Genomic DNA, 11682 nt, shown 5'->3' with positions numbered 1-11682 from the left:
TCATCGGTATACCCAACATACCAAGCGTCTCTCAGAATAGGACTATCTGCCGGTAGGGGGTTACGAAAGACAGAGGAACAGAGCCAGTGTATTCCACTGTACACTGTAGACCAACACTTTTGCACAGTAATGGCCTCTTAGTTTATAGTATTGTCTCTTTTCGCCTGAGAGGGAAGAGGTAAATATTGATGCCTTTTAATACATTCACACAAATGATGTAATATATACACAGAAACGTGTATATATATATATATATATATATATATATATATATATATATATATATATATATATAGTATATAAAGAGTACACACACACACACACACACACACACACACACACACAGAAAACTAAAGAAGCAATAACAGAGGCTGAAAATAGTGAGAGCGTGAAAGTGAGGAGACATTGTAAAAATATAACACACACACACACACACACACACACACACACACACACACACACTCAAACAAATCACTTGGAGAAAAGAATTTAGATGCAAGAATAAGACTACGGAAATAGGGAAAGTGTGAAAATGGTGAGCCGACAGCTAATGGATGTAGAGTACTGTACTGTATATGGGAAAAAAAAAAAAAAGTAAATTGGAATAAAAACAATCGGAATACAAGTTAAACATAGCAAACACAAACAGGAAAGAATAAAACAATAACAGAGAGAGAGAGAGAGAGAGAGAGAGAGAGAGATCAAAGACTGGCGAAATACAAATGTAAAAGCATAAAAGAGGATTCAATATAAAAAAAAAAAACACACACACACAGAGCAAACACCAGCAGACATGACAAAAGCAATAACAGAAGCTGGAAATAGAGAGAGCGTGAAAGTGGTGAGCCAGGAGCCTGAGGTTGTATGTGGGAAAAACAGCAAAAGTTCACAATAACGAAAAATGAAAGTAACAAAAAAAAGTATAAAAACAAATACATGCAGACAAGAGTGAAGGAGTAAAAATAGATGCTAAAAACTGAGAGGTCTTAAAAACGAAGCTTGCAGCGAGAAATTCCCGAAACACACACACACACACACACACACACACACACACACACACACACACACACACACACACACACACACACACACACACACACACACACACACACACACACACACACACACACACACACACACACACACACACACACACACACACACACACACACACACACACACACACACACACACACACACACACACACACACACACACACACACACACACACACACACACACACACACACACACACACACACACACACACACACACACACACACACACACACACACACACACACACACACACACACACACACACACACACACACACACACACACACACACACACACACACACACACACACACACACACACACACACACACACACACACACACACACACACACACACACACACACACACACACACACACACACACACACACACACACACACACACACACACACACACACACACACACACACACACACACACACACACACACACACACACACACACACACACACACACACACACACACACACACACACACACACACACACACACACACACACACACACACACACACACACACACACACACACACACACACACACACACACACACACACACACACACACACACACACACACACACACACACACACACACACACACACACACACACACACACACACACACACACACACACACACACACACACACACACACACACACACACACACACACACACACACACACACACACACACACACACACACACACACACACACACACACACACACACACACACACACACACACACACACACACACACACACACACACACACACACACACACACACACACACACACACACACACACACACACACACACACACACACACACACACACACACACACACACACACACACACACACACACACACACACACACACACACACACACACCTTTTTTCGTAACATATCCTGCATAATAAAACACTTAGATATTCTCAGGGATTCTGTTTCTTGCCTGTATATTTAATCCACCCCATGTTTTGCTGTAAATATATAAAACCCTTCATCACCGTACAGAGGAAGTCGTTTACGCTGATAATGTGTGGCAATGTGGAGCCGAGAGACAAGGAGAATGGTGGCAGACGGATAAACCACCCTGAAAAAATAGAGCATGGAGGATTTACGGTGGGGATAACGAAGTATATTTTTAGGGTGTTCGGGAAGTGGTGTGTTATTAGACAGGACGTGAGTTCCCTTTGTCACCACCCAAACATCCACGTGCGAGGTATCCGATGTTCAGTCCTCCTTACAAACTACAATGGCAAGTTTCCCCAGCCCATGTCCCCATTTGTCTCCAAGGAGTACCTGTGCCTTGGGACTTACACCCATGAACCATAGTTTCTACAAGTGTTTCGTGGCCCCAACGGGCCACTGAGCAGTTGCTCCTGGGGAGGGCTTCAGACTTCTCCCTCGAATCTCAATCGTTTGCAGGTACACGGGTTCGATTTTAGCCATATCGCAGTTGCATTATAATGGCTGAATGTATGGGGAATATGTTTACAGAGCCAAGTAAGCAACGTAGAACCGGTGCCAATAGGACCAACTTATATACTTACATTTAAATTTCAAGTCCCTTCATTGTGTTTTCAAGATGACCAATATTCAGCGATTCATATTTTCCCTCCGCCTACCAGTTGTTTCTGTCACATACGACCAACCCAAAAATTTAGCAGCTACTTGCGACAGCACTTGTACACTCTCCCAAAAAAGTATCGGCCCCATTACAGCACGTATCGTTCTGAAACATGGACGAAGCATTGTGATATGAGGCATCCCGTAGGTATAAATGCAAATATTATCTTTGGTAATTATTAAAACTCAAAACTGCAAAAAGATTCACATACTAGGTTGTTATATTTTGAGGCATCACACTGATAGACTCGTGTGTCTTCGGAAGTTGCTCATTTTCACAACCATCGTACCCTTCGGGGCCGATACTTTTGTGGGAGGGTGTATCATTGCACGCAGAATTATACATCAATACTAATGATACACATCTTATTAAGTAAAACTTTATTTCGTGCTATTTTGACTAATGAAATGAAGGACGTTTTTCAACCGCACCTGCTGCTGCTCGAAGCCGACGAACAGCTGCTTAGACGCCGGACAACCTCTACACAGGCTTTCCGCTTAATGTAAAGCCAATAGGGACAATTATTAAGGCGTCATTTTAGAAAATTACAATAGACATGAAATTGAAACGGGTGCATCTGTGATCAATTTGCGACCAGTGTCCCGTGTCTCATTGCAATCCTATTTCCAGGTTCGTCTGCACTACACATACACAGACGCACGGCTAGAATTATAGGACATTAGATTCGCTCCCTAATCCTACCCCTGGATGGAGCGAAATCGTAGCCAGGGTTTCACACTGAAAAGCAAAGATCCAAAGGTGGTGGTTCGAAGTAAATATTCACTCACAAACATATTATAGAGAGGTGTTGGGAGCCTGAAATTCGTCGCCTATCAGTTCTGTGACATCATGGTGGCTGCCCCATCTTTTCCTTTCACGTTAATTTCACCTTCTCAGTCAATATTCTACTATACAGCTCTCTTACTGTATTACGTCCCCACCTCTTGTCAGTTGGGGAAGCTCTTCAACACCTCTTTCTAATCGAAATATTTTGCTTATTACACCTTACTATCCTCTTCTGTGGTATTTTAATCATTCTAATATCACCATAGATTTCATAATTGACGTTAAAAATTATATCAACCTGCAGTATCATAAAAAAAAAAATGCTAGGGAGCCTCCTTGAGCCACGAGAATACGAAGGCTTATGTAGATGCGAATGATTCTGGTTGGATGAGGTAAGTCTGTTTGGACGGGAATTAAGAGACAGAGAGAGAGGGGGGGAGGGAGAGGGAGAGAAAGAGAAAGAGAAAGACAGACAGACAGACAGACTATATAATCAAGTAAAAATTATACAGATATCCTTTGACGTTACGTCTACGTATATTGAGAACTTGCACTTCCACTATCGCCGAGAGAGAGACAGACAGACAGACAGACAAACAGACAGACAGACAGACAGGCAGAGACAGACAGACAGACAGACAGAGACAGACAGACAGACAGACAGAGACAGACAGACATCCCATATAATCAAGTACAAATTATACAGATATCCTTTAATGTTATTCCCACGTATATTGACAACTTGCAGTCCCACTAACGCCAGGCTTACCACAAGTTTTTACAACCACAAGTTTGAAAAAGTTAACCAAGCATTAGTAAAGTCTTTGCCAGATAAGTTGGGAGAGTTTGAGAACGGGGCGGTTTCCATTTTTAGAGAATATTTTATATTTGGAAATAGAGAGGATATCAAGTGCTTTTCTTACTTAAAATAAAATGGAAACATATTATTTACCTTGCGTTTTTACTGTACCGACTTTCATATCCCTACTTTATCAATCAGAATTACATTAATCCTTTGGAAGTATAAATGTGAGTTTTTATATTACTTTGGCTAACGTCATGGGATTTTGTTCGTTTCAAAGATATCAGCTGCAATAAAGACAAATGAATTAATAATATAGATAAATATAATGCAATAAGATGTAGCGCTGATTATCAAGAATTTAGAACCTTCCAAAATAATGGTCAAAAGAATTACTGAGATCAGAGGAATTAATTACCTTAAAGAAACAGACTGCACCATACATAAACAGGTAAATAATAAATAGCTCAGTAAATAGAAAGAAATATTAACTTCAGTAACGTTTTTTGTCGAGAATTAAGAACTTTCCAAAATTTGCCGCTAATGTAAGACGTGACCTAAATTCAGTGTCGTGTTTTGCTGAAGAGAATGATTACACAAATATATGGAAACCGTGTCACTGAGAAGATAAATCATTTTCGACCCAGTTTTGTTTCCATGTCTGTGATTTTACTATAACCTCAGGCGATTTTGATCTGTTCGGAGTCAAGCACGAGAACCAAATGTTTAAAACTTTATTTATACATCCGTCATACTTTTTTTTCCCCCCTCAAAGATCCAAAATAACTCCAGCATTACATAATAAAAAATAAACCCTGACTCTTCCTTACAACCGTGTTTTCCGCCTTGAAGATGTATTGTTTGTCGAAAAGAGAAATGTGTCAAAAGCAAACACGCTGGAAAGTCGGATGAAACAAAATCCTAAACGATCCGTGCGCGAAATACCAAGGGCAGTGGGGGAGAGAGAAAGCGTGTCACAGCTGTTTTGATGGTGCGACACGGAGCAGGGGTGGGAGTGTGTGTGGGGTGGGAGTGTGTGTGGGGAGCGAGGCGGGGAGGGGAGAAGAATGTACTCTTTCCAATAACTCTTTCCTAAAATATAAACAAAGAAAACACACACACATACACACACGCGCGCGCGCGCGTAGTAGTAAGGGTGCAGAAACAAGGCAAGGCACACACACACACACACACACACACACACAGACGTTTCCATATCCGACTGGTAGCTGTTCATTTGCGGCTGCCAAAGTATCTCTTGTCTTGGGATTCGCATTTTCAACCTCGCTCACAGTATCACAAAGAGTTCCCGTCATATTCGACATACGTTAGTTGACCACGTGATACTATTTCATTCTATATCATGTTCACGCAGACTCAAAAGCCATTACCAAGTGAACTATCCAAAATGCAAAGGTTTACAGCATTACCAAACCAATGAGGAAAGAATTGGCATGTGAAGGTCCACAGTTTTAATATCAGTAGTGCTTTGATATGCCACCACTTCTGTTTCTCACCTTTTAAGCTGAGGTAAACTTTGGATGTGTTTCGTGTATGTCTCTGTTCGATACGATGCGTCAAGGAGAGAGTGATCGATGTGACATGAGTGAGAAGTGTATGCGATGAATTATTGAGACAGACGGACAGACAGACCAAGAGACAGAGACAGTCAGACAGACAGAGAGGAAAAAACGTATGGCTCTGATAATACATGGACTTTAATATGCATAATGGAAATGCATAGGGAAGTGAGGCAAAGGTAGAGAAATAAGTACAATGTGGTAGCAGGTAATAAATCTTTGTTGGGTAGGTAGAGAAGTTCAAAATAAAGACAGTAAAGAAGGGAAACAAGAAGCAAGGATATGAGAAAGAGACAAAGATAGGAAACTAAAGTAAGGGTAGAAAGTGAGACAAAGAAATGGGTCCGGGGTAAGGATATGAGGGATCAGGGGTAAGGGTATGAGGGATCAGGGGTAAGGGTATGAGGGATCAGGGGTAAGGGTATGAGGGATCAGGGGTAAGGGTATAAGGGATCAGGAGTAAGGGTATTAGGGATCAGGAGTAGGGGTATTAGGGATCTGGAGTAAGGGTATGAGGGATCAGGGGTAAGGGTATTAGGGATCAGGGGTAAGGGTATTAGGGATCAGGGGTAGGGGTATTAGGGATCAGGAGTAAGGGTATGAGGGATCAGGAGTAAGGGTATGAGGGATCAGGGGTAAGGGTAGGGCAGTGAGGGGCCAGCAGACGTAGTGAGAAAAAACAGCTGAAATTTTTGGTGCACCGCTACGTGCTATATGGATAAAATTGATAAAACTGAATACGGAAGGTGAAGGCAAACCTCTAATTAAACAAAATCAATCTTAAAACACCTGTGACTATGAAACCCAGTTAGTCTGCATCCCACTTTCCGTAACGCACTCAGCACCCATTCAGTTCAAACTTCTCATATTTTTACCATCATCTAGCTATCTATCTATCTATTGTCAGACGCCTTAATCCCGTTAGGGGTGGCCATAAACAAATCGCCTCCATGTCGCCCTGTCCCCTGCCATTTCACTGCCCTGCTCCCAGCTCACACTCCCCTCTCTCATATACCTCTCCACTCCAACCTTCCATCTCATCTTTGGCCTCCCCCTCCTTCTCCCCCCCTCCACCTCACTCACATACACTCTCCTCGTCAGGCTTTCGCTCCCCATCCTCTCCACATAGCCAAACCATCATGTGTTACAATAATGATGACAAAAACTGGAAGTATGCTTTCTCCCTATTTATCTCAGGTTAGGGATATGGATTTTGGAATTTGAGGTCATGAATGGAAAAATTGGGGTTAAAGATCACTGAATTTTACCTGAAGAGGGAATTAAGGAGAATTTTTTGAATCAGTCGATGGTGGTGAAAGGAAATGATGAAAAGGGAAAGAAGGAAGGCGGCGAGGGTGATAAAACTGCTTTATGGTGTTCACGCTGATAGTGAGAAGGAGCGTCTCTCTCTCTCTCTCTCTCTCTCTCTCTACCTACCTACCTACCCTACCTACCTATGAACGGTTTAATTAATCTTATGGGAGACTTCTTATATCTCAAAGGACAGTGACAGCTACAGTACATATAACCCTCTTCGTCCGAAATGTCCATAATAAGCTAAACGTATGGAAGTGAAGCTTGGACATTGTTGGAAGGACACAAGTCAAGAGTGAGAGCAGTGGAAATGAGTTATTTAAGAGAAGCCTGTGGAGTCACATGGAGAGACAGGCTGACGAATGAGGATATAAAGGAGCGTTGTGGTGTGGATGTGAATGTGATAGGAAGCGTTATGAGGAACACACTGAGGTGGTTTGGCCATGTGGAGAGGATGGAGGGTGAAAGACTGACGAAGAGAGTGTATGTGAGTGAGGTGGAGGGGGGAAGAGGGAGGGGGAGGCCGAGGATGAGATGGAGGGATGGGGTGGAGAGGTATATGAGAGAGGGGGGTGTGAGTTGGAAGCAGGGCAGTGAAATGGCGGGGGAAAGGGCGACTTGGAGGCAATTTGTTTGTGGCCACCCCAAACGGGATTGAGGCGTCTGGCAATAGATAGAAATCGTGCTGAGAATATATAAATAAGGAAAATAAGTCACTGAATAAGGGAAGTTAACCCATGCGCAATCAACTCCCTCTGAATTCCGGTTTACCCCAGTCGCTCCAAGACGTGGCTTTATTTTTAAAAATCTATAATGTCTACCATTCACTGCTTTATTGTCTGAACTAAAGCTCACGGATTAGGGGCTATCTTGCTTAGTCCTGATATATAAGGAAAGAGTGACCGTCGCTCTTCCCTGAGTCGCATTATGTTTTTTTTTTAATACAAGGAAGCAGGAACCAAAGGCCAGGAGCCTGCTAAATGTTCCGTGCAAGAAAAAACAAAAACAAAATAACAGAGAGCCAAATTCAAGATCCGTTCATTATGAGATGCCTGGACACACTGCGCTTAAAAGCCTGGAGATCATAGGAAGTAGGGACTACAGACAGAGGGAGACAGTTCCAGAGTTGACCTATTGCATAAATAAAGGACTGGAAGTAACGGTTAACTATTGCATTAGAGAGTTAGACAGAAATGAGATGAGAGTTTGTTGCTAGACGGGTGCTACGTGCCCGCCGTAATGGTGGGGGGATGCAAGCAGACAGTTCAGAGCAGTGACCATTGAAGTAGCGATAGAAAAAGAGATAAAGATGCAACAGTGCGGCGATGGGACAGAGATTGAAGGGAACCAGTAAGAGGAGGAGAGTTAATGAGACGAAAAGCCATTGACTCCACCCTATTGAGAAGAGCTGTATGTGGGGAGCCTCCCCACACAGAGTTGTACTCTAAAGAGGGAGCAAATAAAATCCGTGTGTAAAGTCAACAACTTTGCTGGCGTAAGGAAGGTACGGAGTCGGCTTAGTACACCTAATCTCTGGGAAGCAGATTTTATAAGAGATGTAATTATGATCTTTCCAAGATAAGTTCCGAGAGAATGAAACCCCAAGTGTGTTTAAAGATGATACAGGATTGAGATGGAAATTATTAAAAATTAAACGGTACTCCGGTGGAAGTGACTAGTGAGACCGAACTATTCTCCTGAATTAAACTCTTCTGCTTTACATTCGGTTGAAATGCCTTGGCCCTCTAGATAACCAGGCTTTCACTTGGTTACACGGTCGTCACCCAACGCCGAGAAGGGTTTCCTCGGCTTTAATAAACATTCGATTTGTCACTCAGTGTAGAGTCACCTGGGGATGAATGGATGTTGGACAGTCCTCACCTAACACATAAATAATTATCTTGTGCGTCCAGTGTTTAAGAACAATGTAAGTACAGTAATAACTCTTTGACTTTTTTTTTTTCTTATTCTGGTGTTGTACTTCACATCCCCAGAATTATTTAGTGTAAATGGAGAGCGAGAGACTGACGAGGAGAGTGTATGTGAGTGAGGTGGAGGGGGGGAGAGGAAGGGGGAGGCCAAGGATGAGATGGAGGGACGGAGAGGAGAGGTATATGAGGGAGGGGGTGTGAGCTGGGAGCAAGGCAATGAAATGGCGGGGGACAGGGCGACAGAGAGGCGATTTGTTTGTAGCCACCCCTTACGGGATAAAGGCGTCTGGCACTTGATAGATATAGTAAGTGACAAGGATAGCAGAGACAGTCATAGATCCAAGATAATTCGTTTTATTAGATTCATTTACAAATACATAATGCACAAATCCACACTATAAACTGGACAATCTGTAATCCCACACTAGGCTAGAGTAATATGCATACACAGTTATAAAAGAGTACCGCATTTAAACCTTAATATACACAAGAACATATGTATAAAGCCATTTGAGGTGATGCATTTTTTTTTATATAACTCTTGCTCTCTTTAGACGAATGAGAGAGAGAGAGAGAGAGAGAGAGAGAGAGAGAGAGAGAGGGGGGTTGTGAAGGGGTTACTGAAGCCTGTTACTAACCTGTTTATTAGATAGATTGATAGATAGACAGATAGATAGATGGATAGATAGATTGGTAAACTGAGAGACTGATTAAGAGACAAAGTGTGTGTGTGTGTCTGTGCAATTCACCGGGCCGGTCAGGATCACTTGATGGTCGTGATCGTCAGCTTTTACCCTCCCGGAAGGGAGCTGAGAGCTCATATAGTTCGATCTAAGGGCAAGGCTGTGACCTTCACACACGCTCACACCCGTCCCCTTGCTCAAGGAGGACAGTAACCACCCACTTCGTCAGTGAAACTTTTCGCAACCTGAGCGAGGCGCGAACTCCCGTCCACCAGTTGGCAAGCGGGAACGTTACCACTGTACCAGCGAGCGGTAGTGTTGTTTTGTGTGTGTGTGTGTGTGTGTGTGACCTCTCTGAAGCTTAAGATAATCGATTAAAATATACCTCATCGGACTGAAAGGTTGAAAGATTATTGGCTCACTTAACCTTTTCAGTCCCACGACCTAGATTTTCACTTTTATCAGCTTAGAAGAGTATTATTAAACGGGATACCCTTCAAGAGCATGCTATGGTAGAAAATGGTATGGTATGGTAGAAAATGGTATGGTAGGTGTTGTAGAAAATGCAGAGTAAATCGCTTAAGAGGAGGGGATACGAAGCTGAATTGGATGGGTTAGACACAGGCTTAGTTAACCCTTCATAGATTTACCTCTTTTCCTTGGCCCAGATTTTCGTCCTTTTGCAGCTTATTTCACGTAGCTCAGTGGCAGAAAAGGACAGTGCTATGGCTCTACATCCTTTCCAGAGCACTTCTTCGTGATTAGCACCTTATTTTAGTGTTAGTCTATTGTTACAGCTCAATGTTGATGATAAAGAGATGGCAATTTTAGGCCAAGTTGGAGTAAAAGGAGTGTAGGATATTAATCTGAATAAAATTGTCAGGCAGCAACTACACTCTTTTCACTCTAACTTGGCCTAAAACTGCCATCTCTCCATATTGATTGCTGAGCTGTAACAATAGACGAACATTTGAATATGCTGCTAGTCACGAAAAAATGCAATGGAAAGGATGTAGAGGCGTAGTGATGTCTTTCTCTGCTTATCCTACGTGAAATAAACCGCAAATGGACGAACATCTTGGCCAAGTTAGAGTAAGAAGAGTAACTAAAACTGTGATTGAGGTGAAGATTAATAGAATGTAACTCCTTCAAGTGAGACTGACGAGGAGAGTGTAGGCCTATGTGAGTGAGGTGGAGAGAGGGAGAGGGAGAGGGAAGCCAAGGATGAGATGGAGGGATGGCGTAGAGAGGTATATGAGAGAGGGGGGTGTGAGCTGGGAACAGGGCAGTGAAATGGCAGGGGACAGGGCGACATGGAGGTGATTTGTTTGTGGCCACCCCATATGGGATTACGGCGTCTGGCAATAGATAGATAGACAGAACTCCTTCAAACCAATAATATTTTCCTTATTATTATTTTTGCTATCTGTAGACGATTTTATTTCACTGATAAAACTCCCTTCTTATCTAAGGGAGTGATAAAACCCATAGCTAATCAATTTAATTCGAAAAGTGTAATAACTGGGAGTAAAACCATTGTGAGAGCAAGAATTAAATAAAAAATACATTATCGAGATACACACACACACACACACACACACACACACACACACACACACACACACACACACACACACACACTGCCTCCCCCCCTCTCTCTCTCTCTCTCTCTCTCTCTCTCTCTCTCTCTCTCTCCATGACAGTACAGTATAAAACTATTTCTAATTCTATCGTACAATAAATGATTTCGGGATGTGTAATACAGCCATCCTTACGCCGTTTTCTTTATATTCCAAATTATTGTCCCTTTTGTGTAAATAATTAAAAGGATTATATTGAAATGGATTTTACAGATATATTAATTAAAA

The sequence above is a fragment of the Coenobita brevimanus genome, chromosome 102 (assembly GCF_032717465.1).
Source record: "Coenobita brevimanus isolate Jiangsu-jjx chromosome 102, ASM3271746v2, whole genome shotgun sequence".
NCBI lineage: Eukaryota > Metazoa > Arthropoda > Malacostraca > Decapoda > Coenobitidae > Coenobita > Coenobita brevimanus.
The sequence above is the reverse complement of the archived record's forward strand: the minus strand, read 5'-3'. Positions refer to the sequence as shown.